This window comes from Armigeres subalbatus, chromosome 2 (genome assembly GCF_024139115.2).
Source record: "Armigeres subalbatus isolate Guangzhou_Male chromosome 2, GZ_Asu_2, whole genome shotgun sequence".
Lineage (NCBI taxonomy): Eukaryota > Metazoa > Arthropoda > Insecta > Diptera > Culicidae > Armigeres > Armigeres subalbatus.
This window is the reverse complement of record NC_085140.1, coordinates 16,925,486-16,942,214: the sequence shown is the minus strand read 5'-3', so window position 1 is coordinate 16,942,214 and position 16,729 is coordinate 16,925,486. Positions and strand designations below refer to the sequence as shown.

Genomic DNA, 16,729 nt, shown 5'->3' with positions numbered 1-16,729 from the left:
AATTAAAAAAAAACAGCGTGAAAATGTGTTAGTGTAAACGTTTAGATTTCAAAATTCGCGTAAAAAAGGGTTACAGTGTGTTTACCGTCACAAAAAGTGAAGAAAAGTTGAAGTATCATGAGCAGGGAATCAATATTCGAGCAACGCCTAACAATATACCCTTTGTCATCAACAGAGTATGTTACTGACAAACGCACCTAGCGACAAACCTTTATCAGAACTTAAACACAATATGACAAGAATCATTTGCTTGCATGCTCTGATATTTCCGAGAATACGATGCTATTTTTGTAATCGAAGTTAGATTCTCGAATATTTCCATAAAAGCAGAAACTACGATAGCACAAAACCGAAAATTTCTGCATAGATAATGCAAAATAATGTGTTACGTCCAGCAGTCAGCCTCTTGTTAGATTGTATTGTTGCTAAAATTATCGTATAGGGCAAGTCGATGACAGTGACATATGTCAGTGAAAAGGGTTAGTGCGAACGAAGGAAAGACAAAACGAAATGTCAGATCGAGGATGACTAGCTAACTTACGTGTTGGATTTATTAGTTGAATTTGATATCAGGCATCGAGGAAATTTGTAAAATATTCCCTATTTCATTATTAGTTGGTTAGCGATTAAAAGATGATCGGTCAATGAATTCGAAATATCAAGGTATGAATATCAATTTAATTACGATAATCATGGATTAACTGTGACAGGCATTATATGTAAGTGGTAGTGTTGACTGTTGGTGGTAGATCAAGCAGTTTTCGTTCTCGTCGGAATACTTTGAGATACCCGGTAACAAACCGGTTTACTTCTGTTGACCCAATTGAATTTAAAGATAGGATTACTGGAATCGATCTGCACATTGTCGTCGAGAAGAAGGAGAGGGATATACATAACCTGCGCTTTGTGGTAGAACACCAAAATTGTGAGTTTGTAGTCATTATGGAAGTATAGCGAAGTGATTATTAACGTTAAATATATCTTTCAGCTTAGAGCGACAAACAACAAAACTGTGTTTCGCTAGAAAGATTGGTGATATCCGAACAAATTCTCTAAGAATTTTGTCGCCAAAGATGCAAGTTGGGAATACCTCCGGATACAATTGCCAGTCATGCAATCAACATGACGTCGTGGATTCAATGGTGGCTTGTGATGCATGTAGTGACTGGCATCACTTCAAGTGTGTTGGAGTAGATCACACCGTTAAGGACCGCCACTGGTTATGCAACAAATGTAATTCAACGTCTCATACGGATCTACTGGACCCCCAGCAGACGAAGGAGAAAGCAGTAAAAGGCGGCGGCAGCAAGGCGTCGAAGACACGGAGCAAGAAGCCAGATAAGACTGTTACATCGAAGGTAAGCATGACAGCTAGTGCTCAGGCCGCAGCGTTAGAAGCCCAGATGCGCCTGCTCGAAGAAGAGGAACAATTGAGGGAGATGGAGCTGAAGGAACAAGAGGAACTACAACGACAGGAGTTTGCTGAAAATCAACGCAAGCTGGAGATGAAGAAAAGTTTGATGGAAGAAGAAACAAAACTTCGAGAGGCAGAGTTGGTGAGACAAAAGGATTTGCAAGAGAAGAAGACGCTCCTGAGACGTGAATCTATGGAGAAAAAGAAAGAACTGATGCGTCAACAGGCAGAATTAAGCGGATCGTCATCTGCTTCGCACGTTTCGAATACCGAGAGAGTTGCCACTTGGGTCACATCGCAGTACCCACTTGAAGAAAACGCTCTAAACGATATACAAAGACGTATCTCCAGCTCAAACTCTCGCATGGCTAATTTTGCTTCGTCACAGCGGAACGAATCTGTGGCAGGACCTAGCCATCTCGTACCTAAACTCTCAAATCTTTCGCTTAATGCAGGAAACAATCGTGCTGTGGAACCACCGCTGCCGACTACATACATGCAAATAGCTGCTCGGCAAGTCACAGGCAAGGATTTACCGGTTTTTAGTGGACACCCAGAGGATTGGCCTATGTTTATTCGGACATATGAAGAGACAACAGTCGCATGCGGATTTTCGGACGTGGAAAATTTAGTAAGACTCCAGAAGTGCTTGCGTGGAAATGCTCTTGAGACGGTACGTAGTCGGCTCATGATGCCCGCCGGTGTACCCCACGTTATCAAGACGCTACAAATGCGATTCGGTCGACCAGAGCTTATTGTTCGTTCATTGCTGGAACGAATTCGCCGTGTACCTGCGCCCAAGCCAGAGCAGTTAGATACGCTTATTGACTTTGGCCTTGCAGTGGAAAACTTAGTAGTCCATCTGGAAGCTGCTAACCAGGAAAATCATTTGACCAATCCTGTTTTGTTACAAGAGTTGATTATGAAACTACCGGCTCAATTGAGATTGGATTGGGCCAGGTACAAACTAATTCATCGAGGTGCGACACTCGCTGATTTCAACACTTTCATGAATGAACTTATCCAAGCAGCAAGTGAAGTCACCTTCGACTTACCGATCAGTCTGACACCAAAAACGAGAAGTCGAAAGAAAAGGCATTTATCCATGCTCATGAAGCCCCTACATGGAGGCAAGAAATAGTGGGACAGTGAAAAGTTACCAAAACCATGCATCATGTGTAATGCGTTAGGGCATCGTATCGCGGAATGTGAAGAATTCAAATCTAAATGCATCGACGACCGAATGAAGATAGTGTTGCAGTACAATCTGTGTCGCACGTGCTTGAATTTTCACCAAAAATGGCCATGCCGAACATGGCAAGGCTGTGGCGTTGAAGGATGTCGCGAGAAACATCATACTCTTTTACATCCGACAATGACACCTACTACATCTACTCGGTTATCGTCATGTCATAGTTCCCTAATTAACCAAAATTGTGGCCGCTTCCCGTATTTCCGCATACTTCCAGTGATAATATCCATGGCTGAGAAGCAACAAATGATATTCGCGTTTATCGATGAGGGATCATCTTCGACGCTCCTAGATCGAACGGTCGCAGAGCATATGGGATTGAACGGGCCAACCGAGCCTCTGACACTCCGATGGACGGGCAACATCGCGCGCCAGGAATCGACTTCTAAGAGAGTGAACTTTCGCATCAAGGGTATTGGGTCGGCGAATACATTCCAGATAAACGATGCACACACTGTAGAGCGGCTTCTACTTCCGAAGCAATCATTGTGTTATGGAGCCCTAGCTAATCAATATCCTCATTTACGCGGGTTGCCGATGGATGACTACGTACAAGTCGAGCCTAAAATTCTTATTGGACTGGATAATTTAAGATTGGCAATACCGCTAAAGATCCGGGAAGGAAATGATAACGAACCTGTCGCCGCAAAATGCAGATTAGGCTGGGCAATTTATGGATACAGTGGACGTGCATCATCGCCAACAGTGTCGGTAAATTTTCATGTACCGGCCGCTCAAGATTCAGATAACGAGATGAATGAACAACTCAACGATTATTTTCACTGGATCGAACGGACGGCACAAGCCAATATATGATCCCTGAGTCGGAAGCAGACAAGAGGGCTAATAGGTTGTTGAAAGAAACAACGCGAAGAGTTGCGGCTAGGTTCGAAACGGGATTACTTTGGAAAGCGGACACTGTGGAATTTCCCGATAGTTACCCCATGGCTATCAGAAGACTACAATCGCTGGAACGAAAGTTGGCTAAGGATCCAAGTTTACGAACTCGTGTTCATCAGAAGTTAGAAGAATACGTGGCTAAAGGATACTGCCATAAAGCAACCCCAATGGAGCTGAGATCATTTGACACGAAACGGGTTTGGTACCTCCCGCTATGTGTAGTGGTACACCCCAAAAAGCCTGAAAAGGTTCGGGTTGTCTGGGATGCGGCCGCGAAGGTGGAAGGAGTCTCGTTTAACTCAGCTCTGCTTAAAGGCCCAGACCTTCTGAATCCCTTATATCCATTCTGTATCACTTCCGTGAGCACCCTATCGCCGTTACCGGAGATATAGAAGAAATGTTTCTTCGTCTTCTTATCCGTCCTCAAGACAGCCAGTCGCAACGATTCCTATGGAGAATCAAACCAGAAGAAGCCCCAGCGTGTATATAATTGATGTCGCGACCTTTGGAGCAACTTGCTCTCCGAGCTCGGCGCAATTTGTTAAAAACGCGAATGCCCGAGACTATGCAGAATCCTTTCCCAAAGCATCGTCAGCAATCGTTAAATACCACTACGTAGATGACTACCTCGACAGCTTTGAAACCGTCGATGAAGCCATAGAGGTAGTAAAACAAGTTACGTTCATCCACTCTAAGGGCGGGTTCAACCTGCGCAATTTCTTATCAAACTCAAACGACGTTCTGCTGGGAATAAGCGAAGAAGCCCGGCGCAATGTACAGGCAGATGCCAAGCATTTGAGCTTAGTTAGAGCCGAAAAGGTAGAATCCGTACTTGGTATGAGGTGGAAACCGTTCGAAGATGAGTTCATCTACACGTTGTCATTCCGCGATGGTCTCTCTAAGGCTACGGAGTCATCCCACATCCCAACGAAGCGAGAAATGCTTAAATTAGTGATGAGTCTATTTGATCCGTTGGGGTTTGTGACATTCTACTTAATTCATGGCAGGATTCTAATCCAAGACGTTTGGGCTACGGGAATCGATTGGGACGTGCCCATTAATAGAGAATTATCTGAACGGTGGTGGCAATGGATTAGTTTCTTACCAAAGCTGTGCGAACTGCGGATTCCGCGGTGTTATTTTCGGGACCAAGTTGGAAAGGCTAAACAACTGCACGTTTTTGTGGATGCCAGCGATGCAGCGTACGCGTGCGTCGCCTACATGCGTGTTTCTGGTGACGAAGGAGTAGAAGTGGCACTGGTCGGCGCTAAAAGCAAGGTGGCTCCCCTTAAAGTTCTTTCCGTGCCCCGGCTGGAACTTATGGCAGCAGTGCTGGGAGCACGAATGGCAGACTCAATATCGACCTCTCACACTTATGACATAGTCAGCATTCATCTTTGGTCAGATTCGTCTACGGTTCTTGCGTGGATCAATTCGGACCACAGGAAATACAACAAATTCGTGGGAGTTAGAGTTGGGGAAATTTTGTCAATGACGAAGATGAACCAATGGAGATGGTTGCCTACTAAAAAAACCTAGCAGATGAGGCAACTAAGTGGGGGAGTGGACCAAATTTCGATTCTAAAGGCCGCTAGTTCTGTGGCCCGTCTTTCCTCTACCTCTCGAAAGCGGAATGGCCACAAAACAATAACTCAATGTCAACAGGGAAGAAGCTATCAATGTATCCAATGTTCATCATACGTTCCTTTATTATCAATAGAACTCCTGCGGTTCAGTTAATGGGGAAGATTGCTGAGAACCTAAGTGTACATGATAAGATTCATCGGAAACATAAAGTGCCTACAAACAACTGGAATGTTGACCCAAGAAGAACTGAAGTTGGCTGAACGTGAGCTTTGGAAAGAAGCGCAAGTCGAAGTATACTACCCTGAGCGGGAAGTTCTGCTGAAAACACAAGGAAGTGCAGATAGACACAATTCGGTACCAAAAACAAGCTTAATCTACAAGTTATGTCCCTACCTCGACACCGAAGAAGTAATAAGAATGCGTGGAAGAATAGGTGCGGCATGGTATGCAACACCCGAGGCGAAGAACCCTGTCATACTGCCAAAGACTCACCCGATCACCGCTCTCATTGTGGATTGGTACCATCGCCACTACCGTCATGCCAATCATGAAACGGTGGTGAATGAGATGAGGCAGCGGTACGAAATATCAACTTTACGAACACTAGTGAAGCAGACAGCAAGAAAATGTGTCAAGTGTCGCGTAACGAACGCATCTCCTCATCCTCCACCAATGGCCCAGTTACCAATACAACGTGTAACACCCTTTGTGAGGCCGTTTACTTACGTTGGCCTAGATTATTTTGGCCCAGTAACAGTGAAAGTAGGCCGCTCAATAGTGAAGCGCTGGGTTGCACTTTTCACGTGCCTCACGATGCGTGCGATACACCTCGAATTAGTACACAGTTTAACCAGCGAATCATGTGTGATGGCTATACGGCGCTTTATTGCTCGTCGCGGAGCGCCGGCGGAATTCTTTAGCGACAATGGAACGTGTTTTGTAGGCGCTAACAAGCAGTTACGACAAGAGGTCGCTAAAATGAACGAGGTTCTGGCTAGTACGTTTACTAATACCAATACACGTTGGAACTTTAACCCACCGGATGCCCCACATATGGGAGGGGCTTGGGAGCGCTTAGTGCGCTCTGTGAAGAATGCGATTGGGACAATCATCGATAATCCACGTCGTCCATCGGATGAAGTGCTTGAGACGGTATTGTTAGACGCAGAGGCAATGATTAATTCTCGTCCTCTCACGTATCTTCCACTGGAGACTGCAGACGAAGAATCTTTGACCCCCAATCATTTTCTTTTGGGAAGTTCGTCAGGAGAAAACAGCCACCATCGGAATGTAATGAATATCGAACAAATTTACGAAGCTGTTGGGCACAAGTTCAACATATCACCGACACCATTTGGAAGAGGTGGATTAAAGAATATCTGCCGGTGATCACTCGTCGTGGTAGGTGGTTTGAAGAAGTACGAGATATTCAAGAAGGAGATTTAGTGCTCATGGTTGGCACAACAGTAAGGAACCAGTATGTTAGAGGACGAGTCGAGAAGGTTCTTCTGGGACGTGATGGGCGCGTGCGTCAAGCTTTGGTTCGTACAGCTACAGGAGTGTACAGAAGGCCTGCGGTGAAACTTGCATTACTGGACGTTGGAGTACCTAGTAAAGATGTTCAATAGATTTAGCTTTCACTACCCTTTACGGGAGGGGGGATGTTACGTCCAGCAGTCAGCCTCTTGTTAGATTGTATTGTTGCTAAAATTATCGTATAGGGCAAGTCGATGACAGTGACATATGTCAGTGAAAAGGGTTAGTGCGAACGAAGGAAAGACAAAACGAAATGTCAGATCGAGGATGACTAGCTAACTTACGTGTTGGATTTATTAGTTGAATTTGATATCAGACATCGAGGAAATTTGTAAAATACACTGGTGGAAATAAGTATAAAGACAAGCTCGGTTTCCATACAAAATGGCCATGTTGGGAGGTTAATATCTCGATTTTCAGCGATTCGATTGGGCAGATTTTTTGCAAGCAGGCCTAAAATGACTTAAATTTTGATTCCATGATAGTAACAATTATGCATATATTCTGCTTGTACGCGTTTCTGTTGGAAATAATTATAAAGACAGTTCCGTTGTATGGAGCCCCATATAAAAAAGTGGTGTCTTTATAATTATTTCCAGTTCCGGAGGTCAAAATCAATAGAGATGTATACAATTTGCTCACAGATCGAAAGTTCAAGCTGAAAACAGGTGCCTAGTAAAATTTTAGCCAAATCGAATCGCTAGGAATCGAGATTTCGATCCTCAAACATGATGAAAATGTATGAAAATAATGCTTGTCTTTATACTTATTTCCGGCGGTATATTCCCTATTTCATTATTAGTTGGTTAGCGATTAAAAGATGATCGGTCAATGAATTCGAAATATCAAGGTATGAAAATCAATTTAATTACGATAATCATGTATTAACTGTGACTGGCATTATATGTAGGAGGTAGTGTAGACTGTTGGTGGTAGATCAAGCAGTTTTCGTTCTCGCCGGAATACTTGGAGATACCCGGTAACAAACCGGTTTACTTGTAAGTTTTTCATTACAATATAAAAGATGTGGCTCTGTTGACCCAATTGAATTTAAAGATAGGATTACTGGAATCGATCTGCACATTGTCGTCGAGAAGAAGGAGAGGGATATACATAACCTGCGCTTTGTGGTAGAACACCAAAATTGTGAGTTTGTAGTCATTATGGAAGTATAGCGAAGTGATTATTAACGTTAAATATATCTTTCAGCTTAGAGCGACAAACAACAAAACTGTGTTTCGCTAGAAAGATTGGTGATATCCGAACATAATGGGATTAAAAGTTAGCAACCAAATTGTCTTCTTTTTTGTTGCTGACTTGTTGCTGATTTTCGGATCTTTGTCTTTATTAACTCCGACAAAAACAAAGCCTTGTCGTTAATCATCTTTTGTCGCTTGTTTCGCATGCGCATCTCAGAAAAATTGATTTCCTGATCATGAGAAAACAAAAGCCATTCGATTTTGGCAACATAAATGTTCCGAACGTGTTACCAAAATCGAATGGGGTCTGTACTATCTCACACTTCTCACCTCTCGCCTATTAATTCTCACATCTCACCTCCTTATTCCCACATCACTTTCATCTACTCAGTGACTGAATAAAATCGTATTGTCCTTTTATTTTTGCCCACGGAAATTTTATTCAAAACTATGAGTAGTCCGCTTATGATACAAATTGAATAAAATTCCCATGGAAAAACCCTGATTAATCCACCTAGCGGTGATGGTGCCTTTCTCGTGCATTATAAAAATAGTATTTTGGCCATTACTCTTGAGCCCATAGTCCGATCTGGCCAATTTTCAATAGGAAACAATGGGAGAGTATTCTACGTCGAATGCAATTTGTTGCAAGTAAATCGGTCAAGGATAAGTGCCTGAAAAATGAGAGACATTTTTTTACTCAATTTTACTATAAAAAAAGTGGTATTTTAGTCATAACTTCCGAGCCCATAGTCCAATCTGGACAATTTTCAATAGCAAACAATGATAGAGTATTCTGCGTCGAATGCAACCTGTTGCAAACGGTTAAGGATAAGTACCTGAAAACAGAGTGACATTTTTTTGGGTGGGTGCGCACAGACACACACACACATACACGCAGACATCACCTCAATTCGTCGAGCTGAGTCGATCGGTATATAACACTATGGGTCTCCGGGCCTTCTATAAAAAGTTTGTTTTTGGAGCGATCATATAGCCTTTACGTATACTTAGTATACGAGAAAGGCAAAAAATGAGTCAACAATACAATTTTACTCAGTCACTGAGTAGATGACAGTCAGAGTGTATCACATTTCACTTCTCACCACACTTCTCATTTCTCACCTCTCACATCTTTTCTTCGAACATCATTTCTTGCTTTTTACTGTTCACTTCTTACTTTTCACTTCAAACGTCTTACTCCACACAAATATTATTAAAAAAATCAACTATTCGACCAAACGGCATTCGGCCAAATAGGGTTTGGACAAATGACCCATTCGGTATAATGGTGGAAGTCGCGAATATTCCGCTAGCAAACTATTCGGAAATTTCATTGACTTTCTCGGATTTTTTTATATAGGTAGGTCCACGGCATATAAAAACAGTGGCGTCTCGTCCTCATGTGCACTGCGTGCACTACTCAACTAGCAATTTGATATTCTTGAAGAAATAGTATTCTAAATTTACTGCAAGAATTTAAATATGAATAAATATCTCACTGCAATGAGCCCAACTTACTTGGCTTGAGCGAAGCACTCCAGTGCACCTTGCTAAGTGAACAAAATCAACCTTTCATAGCGCTCTTGCGCCAAGTCTTTTCCCATCAGCAGGGATCGTAATGCTCCCTCATTCTCACGAGCAGAGGATGCTCACTCACGCAGATTTTCGCCGAGAAATCATTTTGCGGGAAAGAAAAAAGGCCTGATGAGAGATAACTATTTCTCCCTCACTGTCAGTGCCGCGAAAAGTTGATTTGCTCGTTTTCTCACTTCTTTCATCCTTTCCGTGCCTTCACTAATTTGTTTGCATTATGGAGAGCCTTTATGTAGCCTTTATGGAACAAATGACTTATCCCAAGTAAGCAGTTGATTTGGTGGTGTGGCTAGAGTGAGCACAACCCAATGCCATTTTTGTTGATGTTCTGAGTTCGAATCCCGTTACGGTTTTATTTTTTTTATAAAGCACACTGAAAATTTTCGCGAAAAATGAGTGAGGCGTAAGAATGATGAAACGGAAAAATAATTTCATCAAGTGGGCACAATTTTCATTTATCTTTAAGGCTTGTTCTAGAGAAAAGAGTAGCAAGTGAATGATGTTTCTCCCCACAGACTTAGAAAAAAGATTCTCCTTCGGGCCGAAAATCGCTTGTTTTCGTCTCACCGAATTTGTATTTAGTTGTCATAAGACGAGTTTGTACAATTCCATTTAATTTCACTATTTTATTGTACCTTTGACAGATACGTATTTCAACCTCAACTCGTCTTCAGTGTCTCGTACTTGACTCGACTCGACTCGACTAAGTCGAGGCAAATACGAGACACTGAAGACGACCTCACTGTTTAGGTCGAAATACGTATCTGTCAAACGTACAATAAAGTAGTGGAATTAAATGGAATTGTACAAACTTGTCTTATGACAAATTGAATTGCTGTTGACATGCAAGTTAATTTATTGATCCTTCTTTTTTGGTTCTTGTTCGATGAATTAACATGGTGATAAAAATTGAGAATATAATGAACTATGATCGTTTAGATACTTATCCAAAAATCAGCTTATTTCAAGCGACAATGACGTTCTTATGACCATGTTCTTCATTTTCTTGGAAGACAACAACGAAAGGCAGACATGGATGGAATACCAAAAGAAGACATTCTTGGGGGAATAAAGGATATGATGTTTAAAATCTAACATAAGCAATTTTCAAGAATTGATGGACTTACATTCGAGTGCATGACCCGCCAAAACTTCTCAACAGGCTTTGATTGTTTCCTCGGTTGATGTATTCCTCGGACGAGGAGTACTCTCTTGGATGTATAGCAATTATCTCGATTACCAAGTGCATAAAATATATACATAATTACTAAAAATGGCTTACAGAGCAGACACTTATATGAGTCTTTTTAACAACTGTGTGTAGACATGTTCAATAATCGGGCAATAATAATCTGCGGGCAATAAAATTAAAGAAAAAGTTGCATTATCTGTCATCTTGTCCTATCTGGTTTATTCCTGTGCGAATTCCAATCGCGTGTGTCACCGCAATCCGGTCCGATTACGCCGAATTCGTTATGCTGGTCAAATACATCAAAATAAGCCCGATCGTCGCCTGGCCCGTGTCTCGAGGATAGACGGCTGAAGCAAAAAAACCTCCACTTCTCAATAAGTCATCGAAGCCAGGCGCCACTTGACTATCGCTTGTATTAATGTGCATCATTGTTTACTTTTACCCTCCAACCCCGCCTGTCTTCGCGTGGACCGATCCACTCAGCAGTGTGCCATTAGAAATGTGTGTGCGAGGCTTCCAAAAATAACCCCGCACTGGGACATTGGCAAATTCCGAATACGTGGAATTGATCATCGTGCCCGACTACGACGATACACTCCCGGGAAGCTAGACGGACCCGGTCGGTCGTTGTCGTCCACGTCCATCGTCTGGGCGCTAATGGACGATGGCATTTCTCATGGCTTTTGGCTGGCGCGCGACTGACAGGCGGCGCTTATGCAAATTTCCTCTTAAATCAAAACAAAACGATGTTGGAATTTGATAATAAACGATCGAACGAGCTGCTCAAATTACCAGCTGACCATTTTATTCCCGCTATTTATCGTTACCGAAATGGCCTGGTACCAAGCGTTGGTTGGTTACTTATTAGGTTGACTGACGGCGATGCGATTGAATTGCGTGCGATTGCGGTTGGGGAGGTGAACTGCAAATCGTCATCGTAATCATAATAGGAAAAACATAAGCGAGCTCAAATTAAATATTACAATCAGCGTTTCTGTTTTCTATCGTCGTTTTTTTGTTGTTGCTTTTCATTTTTGCAATGGTTTGTTCGCTGAACGACCGGCGCTAACTCGTTAAAATACAGAGAAGTGGAGTCGGGCGCCGGCCGGCCGTTTTTCTCCCTCAAGTCCCACCCGCTACTGATTCAAGTGCGATCCGAGGGAAAGAAGGCGTCGTTGCACGTTGGAGTATGTCTTTGAACTGAATTTTAAAAATTAACCTTTCAAATTTATCTGTCTTTCGTATTAGAGTCAAATGAGAGAACCAATGTCCCATGCAGGTTGCAGAATCGTCAATTTTAAATTTCATTTGGCGCAATTCGAGTTTGCGTCGATGTTTGCCATCCGCCTAATATTAGCCATCTAAATTGATCAAATGCGTTTCGGTGTTTCATTTATATCTCCGGCGACCGCTGGCGCTGCGCGAACGCAGATGTTGAATATTGAACAAGCAAATTGATTATTATTATTATTAATACCAGTAATTAAAACATTATCTGTGTTTTGTACACATCAAGCGCAAACATTTTCGCCGAGCTCACCGGTTTCGCGGTCTCGCGGCGCTAGAGTGCTAATTGAGAGACCGGGCAGGCACAGATTCTCCGGCTCGCGAAAGCTTCCAAGTGGATGGAGAGATGGCTTCCGTGGATGATGTGCCTCCTCCCCCCCTATCTCAGCAACCCCAGCATCCAGCTTTCTGATGCCATGTGAGAGGGAGAGTGAAATTGCTTGAAGAACCTGCACACAAAGACGATGATTGTTACATCTCTGCGGTGCGATTATCGTCCCATAAACATTGTGCTTCTAGAGAAATGATCGTAAGCATGTGAATGCAATCATCAAAAGAAAGGGCAGTCGGTACCCAGAAATTGATGTTTGCGGAAATGTTAAGAAGAAAAACAACATACTAATGGGAAATATAGATACATGATTTTCAATTGAAAAATCATAGATAATATGAACAAATTGTTTTAAAAATTAATCTGACTCAATAGAAATTTTATAGGAACAGGACTACTGACTGTCTAATTGTTTTCCATGATTTGTATGGTAGCGAAGATGAATAAGGCAAAGAACACGGCGACGAAAATCAATATCCAGAAGACGTCCCAAATAGCATTTTTAGTTTTATAACGCTCTTGAAGACCATTATTTACTCTACAAGAGTGCCTTAAAAGCATTATAAAACCAAAGCGTTTCATTGAATTTTGGTTTTAACTTTTATTGACGTGGGACTAAGTCTGTGTTTTCTATATTGGGGTACACCTTACGATTGCGAAAAATCAAAAAAATCCCAAGTAACATTTTGAGTTTTATCATACTCTATTAGCAGTTCTGGAGATTAATTTTCAAAACTAAAATCTAAATGATAACCTCTTGAAGATCACTACAAGAGTAAGTTATGACACGGTGTCTATATGGGGAGATATTATTTTTCAAAAATCAGTATCTCTAAAACATCCACCACGCGAAAGTATAGGCTCTCCTCTTTCATATAGTGGGTAAACTAAAATGCTCTATCGGGGGATCTAGAACAATTTTTATTTTTTTCACTAATTTTGGTGCAAAATTCATAGAAATCTCAAATGATAGCCGATTTAACCCCCCCAAAAATGTATGAAAAAATGACCCCCGATAGAACATTTTAAAAATGCACCTACGTGAAAAAAGAAAACCTATACTTTCGTGTAGTGGTTGTTTTAGAGACACTGATTTTTTTGAAAATAAGCCTCTTCGGACAAACACACCGTGATGACCAAGTGGCCCACTCTTGAGAACGTCTTTAGAGCAAATTCAAGCCTGATATTAAGACTGCTATAAAACCGCTGTCAAAAAAGAGAACTTCTTGTTTTTTCGTGGAGCCAGCTGTTATTGTTTTGAAGGAAATTCTTCTTCTTCTTATTGGCATTACATCCCCACACTGGGACAGAGCCGCCTCGCGCTTAGTGTTCATTAATCACTTCCACAGTTATTAACTGCGAGGTTTCTAAGCCAGGTTACCATTTTTGCATTCGTATATCATAAGGCTAGCACGATGATACTTTTATGCCCAGGGAAGTCGAGACAATTTCCAATCCGAAAATTGCCTAGACCGGCACCGGGAATCGAACCCAGCTACCCTCAGCATGGTCTTGCTTTGTAGCCGCGCCTCTTACCGCACGGCTAAGGAGGCCCCCGCACGGCTAAGGAGGAGGAAATTATCGAAATGGATAAATGAAAAAATAAAACAAAAAGAAAAAATAAAAATAAAAAAATAAATGGATAAAATAAAAAATAATAATCATCAAAAAAATGAATGCTCCAAAATTCGTTCGCGTGGGTCAAATTTAAGTGCGCGCTCGAATTTCTGGTGAAAACAGGTAAGAAAAGCAAAATATTTTGGCGCGCCGTAAAATATTCTTATTTACGATAATCAAATATCAGAAAATATAGAATCATTATAGAATCTGACCAAAGACAGTTGAATATATTTTACTTCGTGATATTGCTGATTATCTAAATTATTAAACACATTGTTGAAAGCGATGGTAATTACATTTGTAAGCGATTTTTGCAAAAAAATTCACAGATATGAACAATATTTTAAGATATCAACATGGCTGTTATTGCACTATGGGTGGCCTTCGAATAAACTGATGGGCAAAATTAATTGTTGCACAACATAAGTCGAAAATTAGCTTCCGTAATACAGTGATACTTAATAGCAGACTATGTTACAAGTTTTCGGGGTTGTTAACCGGCGGTGAGGTCTACGAAATCTTCAAATTGAAATTTGTTTGAATATATTTTATAAGTACTTATAGCTATGATATATACAAATGCTTTAGCAAAAAATATGCCAAATATAGGATCAGTATGACATCAACATCAAAAAACTTATATTGAAACAAGGTTCATATTTTTTCATGTCCAATTTCATTCACATTCTTGTTTTCGATTGAATGCTGTATACGCATTTTCTTGTGAAATCAAATGAGGAAATTTTTAGAATGAATCGGATTCATTCGAAAGCAATAATTGCATCGGAGATCTATTTACATTCAATGTTCTTTTGGAAAAGTATGACATAAGATACATTTTGATTAAATGTATTTGGTAACAGTAGAAAATCTGCCTAGGATGTGGTGGGGTTTGACAGTGGGCCCTGTTAAACCTCTATAAAAAGCTGCATGTATCCGCAAGTAGGCCACACCAAAGCGACCGTGTGCCGCTCAAAGCGCACAAGCCCAAGTCCTGGTGCTAGGTGGGACGCTAAACAGCCCTGACACGACGGCCCTCCGACGAGACAGGAGGTTTGCGCAGGCCCAATAAGCCGCCTTTAAAAACAACTATTACGAACGAAGATAATACGACTCGATACAATCGCCAACGACCTAGGCGACTAATAAAGGGTCACGATTGGAAGCTTGGAACATGGAACTGCAAGTCGCTAGGCTTCGCAGGTTGCGACAGGATAATCTACGATGAATTACATCCCCGCAACTTCGATGTCGTAGCGCTGCAGGAAATCTGCTGGACAGGACAGAAAGTGTAGAAAAGCTGGCATCGAGCGGCTACCTTCTACCAAAGCTGTGGCACCACCAACGAGCTGGGAATCGGCTTCATAGTGCTGGGTAAGATGCGCCAACGCGTGATAGGGTGGCAGCCAATCAACGCAAGCATGTGCAAGCTGAGGATAAAAGGCCGTTTCTTCAACTATAGCATCATCAACGTGCACTGCCCACACGAAGGGAGATCGGACGACGAGAAAGAAGCGTTCTATGCGCAGCTGGAGCAGACATACGATGGATGCCCACTGCGGGACGTCAAAATCGTCATCGGTGACATGAACGCTCAGGTAGGAAGGGAGGAAATGTATAGACCGGTCATCGGACCGGATAGTCTGCATACCGTATCGAACGACAACGGCCAACGATGCATAAACTTTGCAGCCTCCCGCGGAATGGTAGTCCGAAGCACTTTCTTCCCCCGCAAGAATATCCACAAGGCCACATGGAAACCACCTAATCAAGTAACGGAAAACCAAATCGACCACGTTCTAATCGACGGTAAATTCTTCTCCGACATCACGAACGTACGCACTTACCGCAGTGCGAATATTGAATCCGACCACTACCTCGTTGCAGTATGTTTGCGCTCGAAACTCTCGACGGTGATCAACGCGCGTTGGAGTCGTCCGCCGTGGCTAAACATTGGGCGGCTGCAAGACGGTAGACCAGCCCAAGACTACGCGCAGCAGCTGGAAGCGGCACTCCCAACGGAAGAGCAGCTAGGCGCAGCATCTCTTGAAGATGGCTGGAGAGATATTCGATCCGCCATTGGAAGCACCGCAACCGCCGCACTAGGCACGGTGGCTCCGGATCAGAGAAACGACTGGTATGACGGCGAATGTGAGCAGTTAGTTGAGGAGAAGAATGCAGCATGGGCAAGATTGCTGCAACACCGCACGAGTGCGAACGAGGCACGATATAAACGGGCGCGGAACAGACAAAACTCGATTTTCCGGAGGAAAAAGCGCCAGCAGGAAGATCGAGACCGTGAAGAGACGGAGGAACTGTACCGCGCTAATAACGCACGAAAGTTTTATGAGAAGTTGAACCGTTCACGTAAGGGCCACGTGCCACAGCCCGATATGTGCAAGGATATAAACGGGAACCTTCTTACAAACGAGCGTGAGGTGATCCAAAGGTGGCGGCAGCACTACGAAGAGCACCTGAATGGCGATATGGCAGGCAACGGTGGCGGTATGGTAATGAACCTAGGAGCACGCGCGCAGAACATGCGACTTCCGGCTCCGAATCTCCAGGAAATCCAGGAGGAGATTGGCCGGCTGAAGAACAACAAAGCCCCTGGGGTTGACCAACTACCAGGAGAGCTATTTAAACACGGTGGTGAGGCACTGGCTAGAGCGCTGCACTGGGTCATTACTAAGATTTGGGAGGAGGAAGTTTTGCCGCAGGAGTGGATGGAAGGTGTCCCATCTACAAAAAGGGCGATAAGCTGGATTGTAGCAACTACCGCGCAATCACATTGCTGAATGCCGCCTACAAGGCA

General features: G+C 42.7%; 1 protein-coding gene and 1 long non-coding RNA gene across 4 annotated transcripts in view; both read left to right on the top strand.

Moving 5' to 3' along the window:
- The window catches only part of LOC134217964 (SPARC-related modular calcium-binding protein 2), a 128,286-nt gene that overhangs the window by 72,686 nt on the left and 38,871 nt on the right, over positions 1-16,729 (top strand). The window lies entirely within an intron of this gene.
- On the top strand, positions 7,478-7,904 carry LOC134214067 (uncharacterized). Its single transcript, XR_009979630.1, has 3 exons — positions 7,478-7,539; positions 7,600-7,687; positions 7,746-7,904. It is a non-coding gene; the product is annotated as an uncharacterized LOC134214067 (long non-coding RNA).